Below are 20,662 nucleotides of genomic sequence, written 5' to 3'. Positions count from 1 at the left end.
CGATATTTTGGACTTTTATTTTTCTAAAGTGGACAATCCTTCTGCACATAGCTGGTGCTTGAGCATCCATATCTTGATGTATTTTAAAACAGAACAGGATTTGCCAGCATGGAGCCTAAGGTCCTAGCAGAACCTGAAATGGCCTGACCTGGACATCTCAAGTCCCATTTTCCATCCTTTCTGAAATGCCACTTAGCATGGATAAAATGTAAACCCTTCCTCATTCTAAATGGATAAGGTTTGGACACAGAGTAAACCCCCTAGAAGCTTTTGCTGTTTTCTCAGCAACTGTTTGGAATTTCAACATGAAATTTTACAGCGTTATTTCTGGTTGCTATTTACATTTATGTACCAAGTACAATGAGATTGTCTTTAAACGTAGCTAAGTCATAGACTCTTTAGTGTGACCACCCTGTGATTTTTGCATGTTCAAAAATGTTTGCTCTGTAAAGCTACCTGTTAATGACATCATGACATCACAAGCTCTTCCTGAAATCACAAGTTCTCGCCAAAGTCAAGGAAGGGCTGCAGATGATCTGGGACAGCCTGCCACAGGCACCAGATTGACAAGGCTGTTAAGAACGTCCCAAAGTGACTGAAGCCCTGTGTTAAAGCTGGGGATGGATACTTTGAGCCTTTTCAGTGACTGTGAAATTCTGACACTTTGTTAATTGTTTCATTTTGAATTATATTATGTTACTGTGTTTTTAACACACAAAAATTGCAGGTAGTAACACCAACATAGCTTACGATAATTAAATGTTGTTTAATAGTATGATGACTACTTAAGTACATAAAGTTTCTTGTTGAAAAAAATGGCAAAAAATTCTAGGGGTTACTTTTTTTTTTTTTGCCTCTGTAGAGATGGACAGGGATTTTTAAGGGATCTTTTACTAAGCAGCTGTAGCATTTTCAGTGTGCTGATTATATTTATTATTTACTGCCTTTCTGAAAGAATTCACTCAAGGCGGTATACAGTAAGAATAGATCAAACATGAGCAATAGACAATCACAGCAGTAAAAATATTCAAATAGTACAAAGTATGGCATGGCTACTTACAATATCAACACAATACATAATAGAATGTTTTAAGAGACAGTGTAGGGTGTAAGCAAAGATGGAACAAATAGATAGGTAAGAGATTAAGAGTTAGAAGGTAAAATTATGTATAATCATACCTGATAATTTTCTTTCCATTAATCATAGCTGATCAATCCATAGACTGGTGGGTTGTGTCCATCTACCAGCAGGTGGAGATAGAGAGCAAACTTTTGCCTCCCTATATGTGGTCATGTGCTGCCGGAAACTCCTCAGTATGTCGATATCAAAGCTCCATCCGTGGGACTCAGCACTTAGAGAATTACACCCACGAAGGGACACTCTGCCCAGCTCACCACCGCCGAAATGGGGGAGGGGAATTAACCCAGCTCATCCCCACACAAGTGGGGGAGGGGAATCCGTCCAGCTCATCCCCGCGGAGCGGGGGAGGGACACCACACCCGCCGATGCGGGGGGATCTGGCTTATCCTGCAACCGCAACCGCGGGAGGAGCTGACTGACCCTAACACCACCGAAGCGGGAGGGGTACAAAGCTGCCCTACAGCCGCATGAAGCGGGAGGGAGTGCCGGCAGAATTTATGTCTCAATCCAGCCCCGTAAAACGGGGGGGAGAGGAATACAGCAGCTCACTGTAACACAAACTCGTCTCAACTCTTGAAGAATCCAAGTGAAAAAACTTGAACACGAAGTCTTTCTGAAGTAACTGAAGACTAAACTTGAACCTGAAATGCAACCAGAATAAAAACAGTACAGATATCTGGGAGGGGCTATGGATTGATCAGCTATGATTAATGGAAAGAAAATTATCAGGTATGATTATACATAATTTTACCTTCCATATCATCAAGCTGATCAATCCATAGACTGGTGGGATGTACCGAAGCAGTACTCACCCAGGGCGGGACATTGAAATCCCTGACCTCAACACTGAAGCTCCAAACCGGGCCTCCGCCCGTGCAGCCACCGCCAAACGGTAATGCTTGGAGAATGTATGAGCCGAAGCCCAAGTTGCCGCCTTGCATATCTCTTCCAAGGAGACGGATCCGGCCTCTGCCATCGAGGCCGCCTGAGCTCTCGTGGAGTGAGCCTTCAGCTGGATAGGCGGCACCTTCCTTGCGGCCACATAAGCCGCTGCAATGGCTTCCTTGACCCATCTTGCCACTGTAGGCTTAGCAGCCTGCAGACCCTTACGAGGACCTGCAAACAGGACAAACAGATGATCCGATTTCCGGAAATCATTGGTCACTTCCAAGTATCTGATGATGACTCGCCTCACATCCAGATATTTAAGAGCAGAGTACTCCTCTGGGTAGTCCTCCCTACGAAAGGAAGGGAGACAGAGCTGCTGATTCACATGGAAGCGAGAAACAATCTTGGGCAGAAAGGAAGGCACTGTGCGAATAGTCACTCCTGCCTCAGTGAACTGCAGAAAAGGCTCTCGACATGAGAGCGCCTGGAGCTCGGAAACTCTTCTGGCTGAAGTGATAGCCACCAAAAAGACTGCTTTCAGAGATGCCCTTGACAAGGGTTCAAAAGGCGGCTTCTGCAATGCTCTTAGCACCAGGTTGAGATTCCACGCAGGCACCACTGAGTGCAGAGGAGGGCGCAGGTGATTAACTCCCTTGAGAAAGCGCACCACATCTGGCTGCGAAGCCAGGGAAGCACCCTTCAGGCGGCCCCTGAAGCAAGCCAGAGCCGCTACCTGGACTTTAAGGGAACTGAGCGACAGGCCTTTCTCCAGACCTTCTAGCAGGAACGCCAACACTGAAGAAATTGGAGCAGTGAAGGGAGAAAGTGAGCCTGCTTCACACCACGCTGCAAAGATACGCCAAACTCTGGCGTAAGCAGTAGAAGTAGAGCGCTTCCTCGCTCTTAGCATAGTGGCGATGACCTTGTCTGAGAAGCCCTTTTTCCTCAGACGCTGCCGCTCAATAGCCAGGCCGTAAGACCAAAGGGGGAGGGATCCTCCATCACCACGGGACCCTGATGTAACAGGCCCTGCTCCACTGACAGCCGCAGAGGATCGTCGACTGAGAGCCTGATCAAGTCCGCATACCAGGGACGTCTGGGCCAATCCGGACCCACCAGGATTACCCTGCCGGGATGCTTTTGCCACCCGGTCTAGCACCCTGCCCAACATGGGCCAGGGCAGGAACACATAGAGGAGCTCTTGTGTCGGCCACTGTTGGAGAAGAGCATCTACTCCCAGGGATCGAGGGTCCCGTCCTCTGCTGAAAAAGCGCGGCACTTGGCAATTGGCCGATGACGCCATCAGATCTAGGCTCGGCTGGCCTCAGCGCTTCGTGATGTCCAAGAACGCCTGAGCAGATAGTTGCCACTCTCCGGGCTCCAAGGTATGGCGACTGAGAAAGACCGCCTTGACATTCATGACTCCGGCAATGTGGGCCGCTGAAAGCTGCTCCAGGTTCGCTTCCGCCCACTGGCAAAGATTCATAGCCTCCTTGGCTAGAGGGGCGCTCTTGGTACCTCCCTGGCGGTTGACATAGGCCACAGCCGTGGCATTGTCTGACAGGACCCGTACAGGCTTCAACACCAGTACCGGGATGAACTCCAAAAGCGCCAACCGAATGGCTCTGAGTTCCAGGAGGTTGATAGACCACTTTGCCTCTGCAGGAGACCAGAGCCCCTGCACTGTCCTTCCCAAGCAGTGGGCTCCCCAGCCCGACAAAGAGGCGTCCGTCGTGACGACAATCCACTCTGGGGTCACCAGAGGCATTCCCGCAGACAACTTGTCTGTCTGCATCCACCAGCTCAGCGCCTTGCGCACTGCTGGGTCCAAGGGAAGGCGCACAGCATAATCCTCCGACATCGGAGTCCAGCGCTGCAGCAAAGATTGTTGAAGTGGTCTCATATGAGCCCTGGCCCAGGGCACTACTTCCATCGTGGCCGTCATAGAGCCCAACAGCTGCACATAGTCCCAAGCCCGAGGAGGAGAGGCTACTAGGAACTGGTCCACTTGAGCCTGAAGTTTGACAATCCGCTTGTCTGGCAGGAACACTCTGCCCACTTGGGTGTCGAATCGAACTCCCAGGTACTCCAGGGACTGAGTCGGGCGCAGCTGGCTCTTCTCCCAGTTGATGATCCATCCCAGGGAGCTCAAAAGAGCAACTACCTGGTTCACAGCTTTGCCGCACTCTGCATAAGAGGGGGCTCGGATCAACCAGTCGTCCAGATAAGGATGGACTTGTACCCCTTCCTTTTGTAGGAAGGCCGCGATGACCACCATTACTTTGGAAAAGGTCCGCGGAGCAGTAGCCAACCCGAATGGGAGGGCTCTGAACTGGAAGTGTCGTCCCAGGACTGCAAAACGCAGAAGGCGTTGATGAGGAGGCCAGATGGGAATATGCAGGTACGCTTCCTTGATGTCCAAGGATGCCAAGAACTCTCCTGCCTTCACTGCCGCTATAACAGAGCGGAGAGTCTCCATGCGAAAGTGCCGCACTTTCAAGGCCCGATTGACCCCTTTGAGGTCGAGGATAGGCCGGACAGAACCTCCTTTCTTTGGTACCACAAAGTAAATGGAGTAACGTCCCTTGCCAAGCTGACTTTCTGGCACCGGAACGACCGCGCCCAGGCGGATCAGATTGTCCAAGGTCTGCTGCACTGCCACAGCTTTGACCGGAGACTTGCAGGGAGAGAGTACTAACCCGTCTTTTAAGGGTCGGCAGAACTCTAGCTTGTAGCCGTCTCTGATGACTTCCAGCACCCACGCGTCTGAAGTTATTGTGGTCCACTCGCCCAGAAACGAGGACAGCCGTCCTCCAATCTGCACTGGGGCGTGGACCAAGGCCCCGTCATTGGGTACGAGACCCTGGGGGAGGACCGGAGGGAGCACCTCCGGGACGGCGGTCTCTGCGAAAGGAATGCTGCTTGGGGGAGAAATTCCTCTTGAAGGAAGAGGGGGCAGAGGAACCCGACTTGCCCGGGCGGTACCGACGGGCTTCCTGCAACCGTCCTCTGGAGGTACCGGGACGAGTACTAGCCCGAGCCCTGACCTCTGGTAATTTCTTGCCCTTGGACGTGCCGAGATCGGTCACGATTTTGTCCAGCTCGACCCCAAAGAGCAGCTTGCCTTTAAAAGGCAATCTAGCCAGGCGGGATTTAGAGGCGTGGTCAGCAGACCAATGTTTCAGCCAAAGCCACCGCCGCGCAGAGACTGTCTGAGCCATGCCTTTAGCTGAGGCTCTCAAGACATCATACAGCAAGTCTGCCAAATAGGCTAAGCCCGATTCCAGGGCCGGCCAATCAGCCCTCAAGGAATGATCCGAGGGGGAAGCCCGCTGCACCATAGGCACGCCCTGGCCACATAGGAGCCGCAAACTGAGGCCTGCAAACTTAAAGCAGCTGCCTCAAAGGACGACCTTAAGGCCGCCTCCAATCTTCTGTCTTGGGCGTCCTTTAGGGCCGTGCCACCTTCCACCGGCAACGCCGTTTTCTTAGTCACCGCAGTGATTAAAGAATCCATGGTAGGCCACAGAAAGGCCTCACGTTCACTTTCAGGCAAAGGATAGAGGCGGGACATAGCCCTAGCCACTTTAAGGCTCGCTTCCGGGACATCCCATTGAGCCGAAATTAAGGTGTGCATGGCATCATGCAAGTGGAAGGTTCTAGGCGGGCGCTTCGTCCCCAGCATAATGGCAGAGCCAACAGGGGCTGAGGGAGAGACGTCCTCCGGAGAGGAAATCTTCAAAGTGTCCATGGCCTGTAACAACAGGTTGGGCAACTCCTCTGGGCTAAAAAGCCGCGCTGCAGAGGGGTCATCCGCTCCATCCGAGCGGGGATCCGTCTCCTCCAAGGAATCCGCAAAGGACCGTTGGGAGACCTCAGACACGCTGCCCTCATCTACATCGGAGGAGACAAAGTCCTCCAAGGCCTGGGAATCAACCCGAGGGCATTTACCTCTGGGAACCTCAACCTCTTTACCAGACGAGGGAGCAGGGGCAGCGTTTTGCATGAGGAAGGCCTGATGCAGCAGCAAAACAAACTCGGGGGAGAAACCCCCCAGACTGTGCACTTCCGCAGCCTGGGCCACAGCCCTAGACGCACCCTCAACCGGCGCTCGCAAGAGCGGGGGAGAGACATGCTGCGCATCCAAAATGGCGTCCGGCGCGACACTCCGCAAAGGAGCCGCGCGGGAAGAACGGCGCTTAACTTTACCTGCTTTGTGCCGTCGCCCAAATTAAGGGCGTTCGTGGCATTAATGTCTCCAACCTCAAGGGCGGCCCACGAAGAAGCCGTCCGAGCCGCGTGGCCGGCCAAGATGGCGGAGGCGAGGAGCGGGGGATGGGCGTTTATGGCGGGAAAAACCGCCACGCCGGAGGAAGGACCGGGACATTCATCGGTCACGAAACTGTCACCCAACAAGGGCGAATCAGGCTTTAATACCCCCGCATCCCCTCTAGAAGCGCTCAAGCGATCCGGGGAGCGACCCTTTGCGCCCTCGCCCTCCGACGCCATATGCCACGAGGAGAAGAATCGGGGAACCCCCTGCCCACTATAAAAAGGTAAAAATTACCTGCTTGCCGCTCCGAACTGTAACGAACTGGTGTCCCAGTGAGTAGCTGCAATGAACGTTTAAATAAACGTCGAAATAAACGCCTTTAAGGACGTTTAAAATTTTTTTTTTTTTTTTTAACGGAGCCAGCGGGAGGGGGGAGAAAAGGAGGGACCTGGCACCACCAGGTTTGCACTTGCTCAAAAGAGCCCTCAACCCCAGGCCTCAACAAAACCTAAGGATTAGGCTTGGAGGCCTAGCCAGAGCTGCTGCTGTGTGTGACCACCACCTGCTGAGATAGAGAACATACTGAGGAGTTTCCGGCAGCACATGACCACATATAGGGAGGCAAAAGTTTGCTCTCTATCTCCACCTGCTGGTAGATGGACACAACCCACCAGTCTATGGATTGATCAGCTTGATGATATGGAAAGTAAGAATATTACCTCAGCTAGGGTAGGAATGGATATTCCTATGGGCATCTCTAGCATTTAGCATGCACCAATCAGTGTATGCTAAAAACACTATCACAGCTTAGTGAAAGACCCCGTTAGCTACCATCAGGTTTCTGTACCACAACCCATTCTTGGCACAAGGTGTAGTTAGATGTCTGCCACAGGATGCCACTTTCAGCATGGGAAAGTCATGTTGATTCAGACTCTTTTGGGTCATTGGTCTGTGCTTTTTAAGTCCTGCCAGATGTGATAAATGCATCTTTGTGCCCTTCATGGTTCATCTACACCTTTTCTTTCTTGTTTTCTGGGATATCACTTCACTTTTACCCTTGTTTCTCTTCCCCACTTGCCTCTGTTTACCTCCCCAATCCATCCTATGCACACTCTCATTCCACACCCCCACCCCACCCTCTGTCTGCCCATCTTGGCCCTACTTCATGTTTCACATTTCAGACACACTGCAGAGGGAAATGTTCAGCTAAAGAAGGGACGTCCATCTTCGTATATAAAAAAAATAAGTCTATTATCTTTGATTTCTTACAATGAGTTAAGGAATAGGATAGGGCAGAGTAGCCTAGAGGTGAAAGCAGCAAGTCAGAAGCAGGAAATCTAGGCTTCAACTCCCACTTATCTTGCTGACATTCCCTATGACCTTGGGAAGTTACTTAAACCCTCAATTACTTGAGGTACCAACTCTCTGCCAGGTACTTTGTAGTGAACCAGATTGGCCAATACTGCTCTTGGTCAGCATGGCACAGGTTTTGTTCATACATACTGTACCTGAATTGTGACTTGTCTTGGGGCTGCATTTGGAAAGGCAAATAGTTCCAAATCTATATGTGTGAGAACCCTAAATTCTGATGGGTGCAGGAGCCCACGAGAGATTTTCAGATGTGGTCTTGGAGTGCTGGTCCCTAATGTCTTCATGACAGTGAACGATGACAGGCCATAGTAACATAGTAAATGACAGCAGATAAAGACCTGAACGGTCCACCTTGTCTGCCCAACAAGATAAACTCATTTTACATGGTATGTGATACTTTATACCCGAGTTTGGTTTGATTTGTCCTTGCCATTCTCAGGGCACAGACTGTAGAAGTCTGCCCAGCACTGTTCTTGTACTAAAAGTTCTGATGATTCTGGAATCCTAAAGAGTTACAAGATTCCGGAATCCCAATTAGTAGCAACATTCCATGTAGAATCCCAAAGTGTAATATAGTAAATGACGGCAGATAAAGACCTTACGGTCCCTTCCTTGTCATCAGCAGCAGATGAATCCATTACGAATGGGTTGTGTCCACCTACCAGGAGGGGGAGATAGAGATGGATTCATCTGCTGTGACTAAAGGAAAGAAAATTACCAAGGTGAGAACCTAATTTTCCCATCCAGTCTGCCCAACAAGATAAACTCATTTTACATGGTATGTGATACTTTATACCAAAGTTTGATTTGTCTTTGCCATTCTCAGGGCACAGACCACTGTTCTTGAACTAAGAGTTCTGAAGATTCTAGAATCCTAAAGAGTTACAAGATTCCAGAATCCCAATTAGTAGCAACATTCCATATAGAACCCCAAAGAGTAACATAGTAAATCCAGTCTGCCCAACAAAATAAACTCATTTTACTTGCTATGCAATATATATCTATCTATATATATACACACACACACACCTGAGTTTGATTTGTCCTTGTCATTCTCAGGGCACAGACCGTAGAAGTCTGCCCAGCACTGTTCCTGTACTAAAAGTTCTGAAGCGAACGTCGAAGCCCCTTAAAATTTACACCCCAGCCCATCCATATCTATTAGTTATGAGTAGGGCATAGACCGTAGAAGTCCACCCAGCACTGGCTTTGCTTCTCAATTACCGATGTCGCCACCCAATCTCCACTAAGATTCCATGGATCCATTCCTTCTAAACAGGATTCCTTTGTGTTTCTCCCATGCATGCTTGTTGTACTAAAAGTTCTCAAGCTAACATCGAAGCCCCTTACAATTTACACTCCAGCCCATCCATATCTATTCAGTCATGATCAGGGCATAGGCTGTAGAAGTCTGCCCAGCACTGGTTTTGCTTTCCAATTTCTGGTGTTGTCACCCAATCTTCGCTAAGATTCTGTGGATCCATTCCTTCTAAATGAAAGGCCCGAGAGCTTGTCTCGACGGGCCCAGTTAAACGAGGGCTGGGCCCGTTCGAGAAGGCTCTGAGGGCAGTGGGGTGAAGAGCATGTGGTTATGGGGGGGGGGTGGGGGGTTGTGTTCGGCTGATGAGCACGTGGGCAGCTGGGATTGGTCAGATCAACAGAAGCTGACAGCACAGAAGCAACACAGGCAGCTGATTGGAGGATAGGTTGCTGGGGGGCGGGGCTGTGGGAAGGGAAGAGGGGCTCTGCTTCCTCCAAGGCTCAGGGTGTTGTCTGATCCTCGGAGGCAGTTTTGCAAAGGAGCTGTGCAGCTTTTCAAGAATGATTGAGGCTTTAAGAGATAGAAAACTTACAGACTAACAGCTGCAGTGGCTTGGAGGAAAGGTTCCTGCCTTCACAGAGAGGTTAGAAACTTTGTTGGATCGAGTCCAACTTCAGGAGGTCAAAAGGACAAAGTTCCCAGGCAGGAAGGAACTGGGGAGACCTGCACCATGGTGTTGGGAGCAGGCAGAGGAGAATCAAGGTGTGGAGCTCATTTTGCGCCAGTGACTCCAGGCAGCCCAGCACATGTGAGTACCAGGGGGGGGAGGGGGGGGAGGCAGATCTAAGGAGCTCAGCGGGGGTCACAGAAAAAGGGGCAGGGGAGTTGCCAGTGGAGGCATCGACCTTCACTAACAGGCTGGAGCTGGCGGTGAGTGAGAAAGGGTCAGAGTAGGGGGGCTGGTGCAGGGAATCAGTGAGGGATTCCTACCCCCTCCCTGCTGCTTGCATGGCAGAGGTGGCAACGGCTGGGGTTTTAAGGGGAGCACACATGGCCTGGGCAGAGTGCTTATGGAGGGGGGGTCTGCTGCCTGCGGGTAGACGGCGGGTGGAGAGAGCAGCGGCGGTTGGTGGGCACGCACAGCCTTCTGGTCCTGTATCGAGGAGCTATGGGGGAGGGTTTCCTACAAACATAGGCGACTCTTCGACAGGCTGGGGTCCATACCCATGGGTTTTGGGTCTCCCTGCGCTATGCCCCTATGGGCAGTGGCCATGGCTCTTCCCCAGGTGGTCACATGGGCTGGGATACCTTCGAGGGCGGATATGCATTGGGCATTTCCGGGGTTCCATGGGGTCTTGCCGGAAGCGTCCTGGGGGGGGGGGGGCTGGGGCAAGTGTGGGAGTCCGAGGGGGCTGGTTTTGCTGCCGCTTCCTTTTGTCATTACAGGTGCAGAGTGCAACGGAGGGAGTGGAGCCGGCGACTGGCGGGTCCAGCCAGATCGAGCAGGGGACGGCGGAACGCCCTTCTACAGTGCAGCAGGAGGAACCAGTGGTGAGACAGGGCAGGAGAGGACCCCGTTCATCCAGGACACGGCGGAGCAGCTGGACTGGGCGTCAGGACACAGCCCTGCTGCAGTCTCGGGATCGTCCATGGCAGGTGCTGGAGCTTCTGGATCGGGTAATGGGTCGTCCTCTAAGCGAGCACAGGGGGGAGTGGGTGACGAAAAGGGAGGGGCAGGGGGGAAGCGGATTAGGGCTTCCTCTTATTCCTCTTCCGCATCCTCCTCTTCTCGGTCAGTGGGCGTCTCCAGGGCGGCAGAATTGGCAAAGGGTGCTGGAGAGAGGACGAGGGGCCCGCCTGCCAGGGTAGCCCTGTCTGGGAGTGGGTCCTGCGCTCGTTACGTAGGAAGATCAGGCGGAGAAAGTGCATAGCTATATGTTAGTAGCGGGAGGCTGGGGGGCGCCGGAAGGTTGCGAAGGAGAAGACATAGGCAGAGGGTACGAGGGAGCGTGAGAGCGCCAAACCGGTGATAATTCGGTTCGGTCTTGTCTGCGCATGACAGTGAATGGGGGCGTTGCCGACACAGGATCAATTTATGGTGGTTCACATGGCTCCCAGGGCAGCACTGGTAGAGGTTGGGGGATGGGTAAATGGGGGTTGGCCCAGGCGGCTCTGGGTCGGTCCTTCGGGCCATGAGTGCGGGGAGGGGGGGCGGTGTCCCGGGAGCCGGATCTGAGCTTCCTGTCCATTTATGGACTGCAAGTTGCGACGCATCCGTTCCGCCTGCAGCCAGAGGCATGTAGCGGCAGAATGTCAGGAAGGGACCGGGGGGACCGTCCGCAGCGAAGCCATAATTGATTAGCCGTGCCCTTATACCGGTGAGGGTCGATGCGATGCTGCCATGGCTCCATCGATATCCGGTCAGGGACGCTGCAGAGGCATTAGGGTGGGATCTCGTGGAGGGGGTTGTCATTCCGTTTCAAGGTCAGCTGGGCAGTAATTGGGGGCAGAACTTGGGTCCACCGAGTGGCTGCGGGAGGTGGTGAGGAATAAGTTGACGGAGGAGATTGCGTTCGGCAGGATTGCCGGTCCATTTCCGTTCTTTGCGATATCTCCTGGTGCGGTTATACCTAAAAGACAGCGCTGGGGTAATTCCAGCTCAGGCGTAACCTCTCGGACCCAGCGGGTGGGTACGTAAATGAGAGCATTCCCAGAGACTTCTGCTCAGTGCAGTACACGTCATTTGACGGTGTGGTACGGTTGATATGCCCGGGGGGGTAGGGGCGCAGATGGCTGAGGTCGATATTGAGGCGGCGTTCAGGCTGTTACCTGTTCACCCTTCTGCATTTCTGTTGCTGGGCTTCCACTTTGAAGGGTCTTTTTTACGGGGGCTGGAATGCCGATGGGTGGTTCAGTCGCCTGTACGTACGGGGAACAGTCAGCTCATACGTACACTGGGTGATGGGCAGGGGTCCAGGCTCGAAAGTATAGTGCGCTATTTAGACAATTTCTCTCTATTGGGGCAGTTGAGGTCGGGGACCGTGGGCATATGCTGAGAGTCTTTAGGGCGGTTGCGGAGGACTTTGGCATCCCCTGGGCTACCGACAAAATGGAGGGCCCAGCCGCGGTCCTCACAGACCTCGGCACTGAAATTGACACAATACGGACAGTTTACCCATTTGCTGCGGGAGAAGGTGATTCAGTCGGAAGAGCAGATTCTGGCAGTGTTACAGGCCCGTAAGGCTACATTGTGTACCATTTCAGTCCCGGGTGCGGAGCCTTAATTTGGCATGTCACGTCATCCCGATGGGTCGGGCCTTGTCTTGGCGGCTGGCATTTGCGACGTCAGGGGTCACGGAGCCTTTTCATCATGTGTGCTTGTCAGCGGGAGTTCGTTGCGATGTGGTTGGAGTTTTGTGTACGTGTAAAGGTACATTAAGCGTGGCAGAGCACGGTGGTGTCTAATGCGGATCTCGACTTCTGTACGGATGCAGCAGAAGGCTTGGGTTCGGGGTGTACTGTGAGGGCGCGTGGTGCACTGAACCGTGGCCGGACAGCTGGATAGCGGCGGGAGTTACAAAGACCACTACCTTCAGGGAGCTGTTCCCGTTTGTAGGGGCATGCGAGCGGCAGCCAGGGAAGTGGCAAAGTACAAGCATCCTGGTGTGGTGCGACAATCAGGGGGTGGTAGAGGTGGTGAATAAGGAGGTTGCACGTGCTTGCTGGTGAGCTCCGTGATCAGGGAATTGGTCCTGCGTTGTGTGCAACTAAATGTGCACGTACGGGCTAGGCACATGCCGGGGAATGTCCAAGCGTATGGATGATGCACTTTCTCGTTTCAATTTCAGACTTTCCGGGCTTTGGCACAAGCGGCAGAGGCGGAAGGGCAGCCAATAACAGGGCATTTTTGGCGACTAGGAGGCCTGAGGTGTGGGAGCGGCCGAGAATCTCGATTGCACCTGCCACACGGTCAGCGTATACCTGTGGATAGGACAGAGTGACTAGTTAGTTTCGGGACTAAGGCTGGACAGCGAGTCGGGCATCAGGTGAGCTGTTAGCAGCCTACATTGTTCTCACACAGGCATGGGGTATTTCTCGAAATGCAGCCGCGCATCATCTGGCTGGGTTCTCCTTTTCCAGCAACATGTGTGGGTGAGGCCTGCCAAGCTTTAGTTTTCGGGTGAGCAGTGCCTTGAATGGTCAGAGCCGCTCATCTTCCTTGGTGCTGGACGCGCGCTGGCGGATTACTCACGACTTTGGGTGTGCTTTTTGCGGGCTGTTGAGTGCGCGACTTATCCAACATTCGAGATACGCCTCTTCCGAGTGGCCTCCGCATTGGCATCTTATGGGACCTTTTGGGTAGGCGAGCTTGTAGCGAGCCGCAGGTCGGTTGCTGTGTTATCTGGGTTGTTACGGGAGACTGTTGGTATCCAGACTGGAGTATGGCGCAGTAAGATCTTGCGCACAAAAAACGGAGTTCCGGGCAGGATCTCATACCCAGTGTCCTTGTTGGAGGCCTACCTGGGTGGCCCGCCCACATGGCCCTCTTTCCTTATTAGTACATGCGAATGGCGCCAGCAGGTGGTCTTCCGGGGCATACCGTGGGTATATTAGGCCCTCCTGAGGGAGCCTAGTACAGGGCCGGTACATAATGGTGGGGTGTGCTCTGTCGTGGTTATTTCTACGCTTTAGCCGGTGGCCTGATATGCCGGCGGTTTAGTTTATTGAAGGGGCTGCCGGTGTGGGTGCTCGCTTTCCCCGTGTGTGGTTGCCCCTTCCCCTTTGAGATGCTGTTGGTTCGATCTACTCAGTCTGGATGGTTGGACACGCCTTCATTCATTGGGCTGGTAGCAGAGCAGCGAGACATCCTGGGGGGATTCACCGGGGATTGGCGCGGGGCCTAGATAGCCTGGCTAGGAGAGTGGGGCATGCTGAGGAGTCAACGAGGGCCACTGTTGTATCGGCTGTGCAACAGACCGCGACACCTTCAGGGGTTACTGGTTCGGGGTGGGGGAACGAGGTGGATGGTTGGACGGGTAAGAGACGCAGTGACACTAAAAAGGGGGAGACTCACGATTGGTATTGGCCTGGTTTCCTGGTACAAAATTGGTGGTCGGATATTATACCCAGACCTGCCCGCCTACTGGCGCGCAAGGGGCTCAGGGGTTGCGCAAGGTCAATCGGCAGGTCACAGTATGGGTAAGAACGATGGGAGGTTTCCAACTTCAACACAACTGGGTGGCTGCTCAATGAGCGGGGCTTTTGCACGGGACAGGGTACACCTGTCTGATGGGGGTCTGGATCTATTCTAAAATGATGTGCAGGTGTTCTTGGAGCAGCATGGTATTGCAGGGTCTCAGTAGGCCGCAGCTTGCTTTGGGGTGGGGGGGGGTGGGAGGGGGCCTTTGCAGGTGCACGGACCCCTCCCCCCCTGTGGCAAAAAACCCGAGCTACAGAAGCAATGGCTCATGGGAGGGCTGAGAAAGGTCATTAAGATGGGTCAGGTGACCCGGAATAATGTGTGGAGGTCCACACGGGCCAGGCCTCTTGCTGTGAAGGCGGAGTCGAAAGGGTGAAGAGTTGCGGTGACAGCCGGAAGTGGAAGTTGCTGCTTTGCTATCATGGCGAGCGGCAGAGGGGGCAACTGTGGGTGCTTTTGTTATGACAACTGTAGCTCGGGGGTGGGGGTTATCCTATACGGATGTTAATTGGAAGTTTAAATGTTAATAAATCAAGCTGCGGCCTATGGTTATTCCACAATTGTGTGCAGAGAGTTATTGAGTGAAAGCGTACGGGGGGGGGGGGGGGGGGGACATGCCTGGTAGAACGGGTCCCAGCTCCAAGGTTTATGAAAGGCCCGAGAGCTTGTCTCGACGGGCCCAGTTAAACGAGGGCTGGGCCCGTTCGAGAAGGCTCTGAGGGCAGTGGGGTGAAGAGCATGTGGTTATGGGGGGGGGGGTGGGGGGTTGTGTTCGGCTGATGAGCACGTGGGCAGCTGGGATTGGTCAGATCAACAGAAGCTGACAGCACAGAAGCAACACAGGCAGCTGATTGGAGGATAGGTTGCTGGGGGGCGGAGCTGTGGGAAGGGAAGAGGGGCTCTGCTTCCTCCGAGGCTCAGGGTGTTGTCTGATCCTCGGAGGCAGTTTTCCCTCCCTCCCACCCTCTCATGTACTGGATGTGAGGAGGCTTATCTGTGTGGTGTTGTAGATGTTTTTCAGGAATGGCATCGGAGTTTGTCGCAGCAGCAAAAAACCCGAGCTACAGAAGCAATGGCTCATGGGGGGGCTGAGCCAGGTCATTAAGATGGGTCAGGTGACCCGGAATAATGTGTGGAGGTCCACACGGGCCAGGCCTCTTGCTGTGAAGGCGGAGTCGAAAGGGTGAAGAGTTGCGGTGACAGCCGGAAGTGGAAGTTGCTGCTTTGCTATCATGGCGAGCGGCGGAGGGGGCAACTGTGGGTGCTTTTGTTATGACAACTGTAGCTCGGGGGTGGGGGTTATCCTATACGGATGTTAATTGGAAGTTTAAATGTTAATAAATCAAGCTGCGGCCTATGGTTATTCCACAATTGTGTGCAGAGAGTTATTGAGTGAAAGCGTACGGGGGGGGGGGGGGGGGGGGGACATGCCTGGTAGAACGGGTCCCAGCTCCAAGGTTTATGAAAGGCCCGAGAGCTTGTCTCGACGGGCCCAGTTAAACGAGGGCTGGGCCCGTTCGAGAAGGCTCTGAGGGCAGTGGGGTGAAGAGCATGTGGTTATGGGGGGGGGGGGGGGGGGGGTTGTGTTCGGCTGATGAGCACGTGGGCAGCTGGGATTGGTCAGATCAACAGAAGCTGACAGCACAGAAGCAACACAGGCAGCTGATTGGAGGATAGGTTGCTGGGGGGCGGAGCTGTGGGAAGGGAAGAGGGGCTCTGCTTCCTCCGAGGCTCAGGGTGTTGTCTGATCCTCGGAGGCAGTTTTCCCTCCCTCCCACCCTCTCATGTACTGGATGTGAGGAGGCTTATCTGTGTGGTGTTGTAGATGTTTTTCAGGAATGGCATCGGAGTTTGTCGCAGCAGCAAAAAACCCGAGCTACAGAAGCAATGGCTCATGGGGGGGCTGAGCCAGGTCATTAAGATGGGTCAGGTGACCCGGAATAATGTGTGGAGGTCCACACGGGCCAGGCCTCTTGCTGTGAAGGCGGAGTCGAAAGGGTGAAGAGTTGCGGTGACAGCCGGAAGTGGAAGTTGCTGCTTTGCTATCATGGCGAGCGGCGGAGGGGGCAACTGTGGGTGCTTTTGTTATGACAACTGTAGCTCGGGGGTGGGGGTTATCCTATACGGATGTTAATTGGAAGTTTAAATGTTAATAAATCAAGCTGCGGCCTATGGTTATTCCACAATTGTGTGCAGAGAGTTATTGAGTGAAAGCGTACGGGGGGGGGGGGGGGGGGGGGGGGATGTGGGGACATGCCTGGTAGAACGGGTCCCAGCTCCAAGGTTTATAGGATTCCTTTATGTTTAACCCACACATTTTTTAATTCCGTTACCGTTTTCATCTCCACCACCTCCCGTGAGGTGCAGATCTGCCCTGCACCCTATTCTATAAAATGCTCGCATGGGTGGATGAGGGGCATTCCCAGAAACTAGGCATGATGTCATAGAAGTTTTGGGTATCATTTACTGAATTCTGCCCATATGTACAGTGCTGTGTACATCTAGTAGCACTATAGAAATAAGCAGTAGTGGTTTACTTATGCACACCTCAGAGAAGAGCGTTACTACATTTTAAACATTCCCCTGTGCTGTGTTCAAATTCAACAGTACTAATTGTTACCGTGAAGGTGAGAGGAATAGCGCAATAAATACTATTCAAATCAAATATACTCGTATCAGGAAAAGAATGAAGAGTAAAATCTTATATTTAAAAGAATAGAGAAGAATAAAGTCTTGTTTATTTTCTTCCAGATATGTTGCAACGAAGACAATAGAATATTAAAGCCTGCAAGAAATCAGATAAGCATTTGTTTCCTTTAGCCTTGCTACTTTGTAGTGAAGATCCAACCACTTGACACTTTGTAATCATTTTTTTTTTTTTAACTCTGTAACAACTGTCAGCAGTTATGCTTACAGATGGACCAACTTTCAACTAAGGTATCATTTTTCTTTCTTTTTGGGGGTCATAGATGTTAAGTAATAAAACAATATTCTGGATGTGGCAGACACTTTTTGTAATGAAGCACACGTTAATATTTTATATCTTGTACTTTTCTGTAACATTCAATAAAGTTTTAATAATTGTAAAAAATGTTCTCTTTGTATTAGTCAGAAAATATTACAGCATGAGCTCAGCTTAAAACAAAATTATGCTGCTTTGTCACCTGTTCACCCATCCACCTCTCCCTGTTTCCCCCTCCCCCCCCTTTCCCTGTGAGACTTTCACTGGAACGCTGTTATGTTTCATATTCAATTTTGACCATATTTTCTGGAGCTGTGGAAAATTGTTCTGATCTTCAAAACTAGTGAAAAAAAGTTAGTCCCATAAAAAAGGTTCTTATTTTCATTTTGTATTTTATCTTATTTCTATGTATTATCTTATGTTTAATGGTGGTATAATTAATCACTATCATTTGCAAAGCATCAAAATGGTTCACAACAATAATTAAAATGAAAACAATGTAAACCAGGCAAGGTCTGTCAGAGACAAGCCCTTCAAGTCTTTGAGCAGGGAAAGTGTATTTCCTTTGGAACATGAGAACATATGTACACATTAGCCCCCACCCGACCCACACCCCCTCAATGGTGTGGACTGACCTGAAAATATCAGCTTTCTGAAATTAGTATTTGCACATATATGCAGTACATAGGACCTGAACTTCCAGGTTCATGGCCTATTACCAAAACGCAACAACGCCTTGACCTACCCCATTTCCAAACAGCAATGCCCCCCCCCCCCCCCCACACACACACAATTGGGCCTATTACATCGCTGCTCAATAGCATTTTTACTGCTACGTTTGTGGCTGGCTAGAGCCTTAGCTTGGGGATCCCAGCAGCGCACTATAATCACCAGAGAGAGTCTAGTTATATAATAAATCTTGAACCCCTGCACGTAGTCTAAATCCATAAATTAACAGTACTTGTTATGTTTTAGTTTTCTGTTCTTATTATTATGTATATTCCTTTCTAACCTGCCTCATTTTAGGTGGGTTAAACATTTTAAATACATAAATAAATTTTCCTCATTAAAACTTTCCCTCCCCAATCAATGTTTCAATACTAGAGCTTAAGAAGTATTTTTAACCAAGAATTGAAAGGCAGACAACAGACTGGAGTAAAAACACTTTATTCTCTGTGTCCCGAGTAATACAGAGCTGAATCAAAACATAGAAAATGTCCCAAATAAGAGATTTACTTCAGACGCTGCAAGATGTTTAACAGTGTCGGTTTAGGACCAAGCCCTGACCCAGCATAGCGATACATGTCACATGTCATGTTGGCATGGGTCTGAGACAGTGAAATATCTATATACCTGATTAAGATAAATGGATTTCTTAAAATCACTTAAGGATATTCATTAAAGATTGTTGATTGAGAAATAATTTTCTGCAACATGTGCGACCAATATCAGCGAGTTGTCGGGCAGTGAGCATGGAATGAAATGAGTCACTGCCAAGGTCTATTCACTTTATTGCTATTGCGTTTGGATTTTTTTTCCCTTTTTTCTAATACAGAACTGAGCCAGGCCAGTAAAACAAATAGGAAATCCAAGTCATCCGCAGCCCTCATTTATATTAGAGTCACCCCAAGAAGACCAAACAGACTGGTCCTGCCCTGGTTTTGCACGCAGAGTGATGCTGGAAATCAACGGGGCAATCAGAATGACAACTCCAAGCAGCCAATGGAGGAAAAGAAGGACTGGATCAACCCGTTTGAATGATTTGGGATGATGCGCTAACTGTAGTTTACAACCCTAGCCAGAAATCACCCAGCATGGCAGCTCGACCAGCACCTTGTGACATCACAATGCAGCTGTGACATCACAATGGCAGAGACAATGAATCTTAACATTTGTTCTTATTGAAAACATCACATCCTCATGCTGGAAGTGGGGAACAGAGACCCATCATTACCAATTCTTTCACCAGGTTCTAACCCCCTTGATTCTCCCTTACCATTGACTCTTTCCCCCATCACAATAAGCTGAACTGCATACTGGGAGATGTCTTCCACTTTCACTAGGCAACATGGCTTCAGTAGACCTAGTGAAAGCATGAATAGGATTCCTGGACAGCATCTGATGGTCACCAAGTCCATCCTCTGGGTTATATGTAAACTGTTCTATACTGAGCTCATACACAATCCCAGCCCACACTGTATCATTGACTACATTCAACCAGAACACAATTGAGCAATTAAAACATGGTTACAATTGCCATCTGTATTCTATACAGTACAACTCACAGCTAAAGGAAAGTTTCTTTACTATGAACAGTCACAATGCAGAGCTGCTGAAAAATTAGTTTAGGGCTATACTCAGAAAAGGAAAACAAACAGTGCAGAGAGCATAGAACCATAAGAACTGCAGACCCAGATTCCAATCCCACTGCTGCCACCAACTGTCACTATTACAAAAGAAGTCACACAGTAAATAAACGGCAGAGGTAGGATTAGTTGCCAAACATGCACTGCTAGGTCTGCAAATGAAGAACCAGCTATAATATGTACTCCTCAGAAATAGATATAGTAAGATCACCAGGCTTCACCTCCTCTTTCATATATCCCCCTCCCCAGATGGCTACCCAAGAGATACAGAGACTCTAGTTGGGAAGAGGACTGGAGGGGAGATCTGCTCTAAGCAACCCTTCAGTTCCTTTCTATGGGCCAGAGGAGAATCTTCCTTCCCTCCCTCTGGGTTTCAGTGAATCAGCATCAGGTGTTTCTGAAGAAATGGAATCTTTTATTGGCAAAAGAAGCAGGTCTAAAAAATTCACACTTCAATGAAAAAAAAAAAATCACAAAATGTCTAGGCTGAAAAAAAGTTTAAGAGGCTGCAATTGTAGGCCAAGACTAGACTAAAGCACATACCCCTTACACCAGAAAATATTAATGCAGATAACGCCTAACTCTTCAAAAAAAGATCAGCAAAAACACAATCAAATCAGATTTCTTTTTCCAGGCACTGAATAATTAAGTAGTAGAATCTATTGTCAGAGGAAACATTACATTAATTAGTACACTATAATACAAGCAACAGCGAAAGCAACAAACAGAGTTCAAAAGAAATTTGAAAAGTTCCTAACACATTATTAGACTTGAGAATGTCATTGCTTATTCCTGGAAATGAGCTAAGAGAAACTAATCAGATTGGCAGATACTGGACTCAATAGATCTTAGTCTGACTCAGCATGATTTTTTTAATATAGTTTTTTATATAGTCTCAAAATAAAAAAAAATAAAAAAAAGCTTGCCACTTGTCTGCTCCAGAACTTAAAATTTTATCTTTGTCTGACATTTCTGATATTTATAAACACACTGCTGTTAAAAAAACAAGAGCATAAGAACTTAAGCATAGCTTACTGGGTCAGACTGGGTCCATGTAGCACAGTATCCTGTTTCCAACAGTGGCCAATCCAGGTCACAAGTACCTGGCAGAAACCCAAATAGTAGCTACCAATCCCGGGGCAAGGAGTGGTTTCCCTAGGTCCTTGTCAAAATAACAGACTATGGACTTTTCCTCCAGGA

General features: G+C 50.3%; 1 long non-coding RNA gene across 1 annotated transcript; it reads right to left on the bottom strand.

The window, feature by feature from the left end:
• Nucleotides 1-431: 431 nt before the first annotated feature.
• Nucleotides 432-20,568, bottom strand: LOC115459438. Its single transcript, XR_003940274.1, has 3 exons — nt 20,392-20,568; nt 10,454-10,459; nt 432-442 (listed from the first exon to the last, which is right to left on the bottom strand). It is a non-coding gene; the product is annotated as an uncharacterized LOC115459438 (long non-coding RNA).
• Nucleotides 20,569-20,662: the final 94 nt, after the last annotated feature.

Source organism: Microcaecilia unicolor, unplaced genomic scaffold (assembly GCF_901765095.1).
Source record: "Microcaecilia unicolor unplaced genomic scaffold, aMicUni1.1, whole genome shotgun sequence".
Classification (NCBI taxonomy): Eukaryota; Metazoa; Chordata; class Amphibia; order Gymnophiona; family Siphonopidae; genus Microcaecilia; species Microcaecilia unicolor.
Note: the sequence above shows the minus strand (reverse complement) of the source record. Positions and strands in the feature narration are given on the sequence as shown.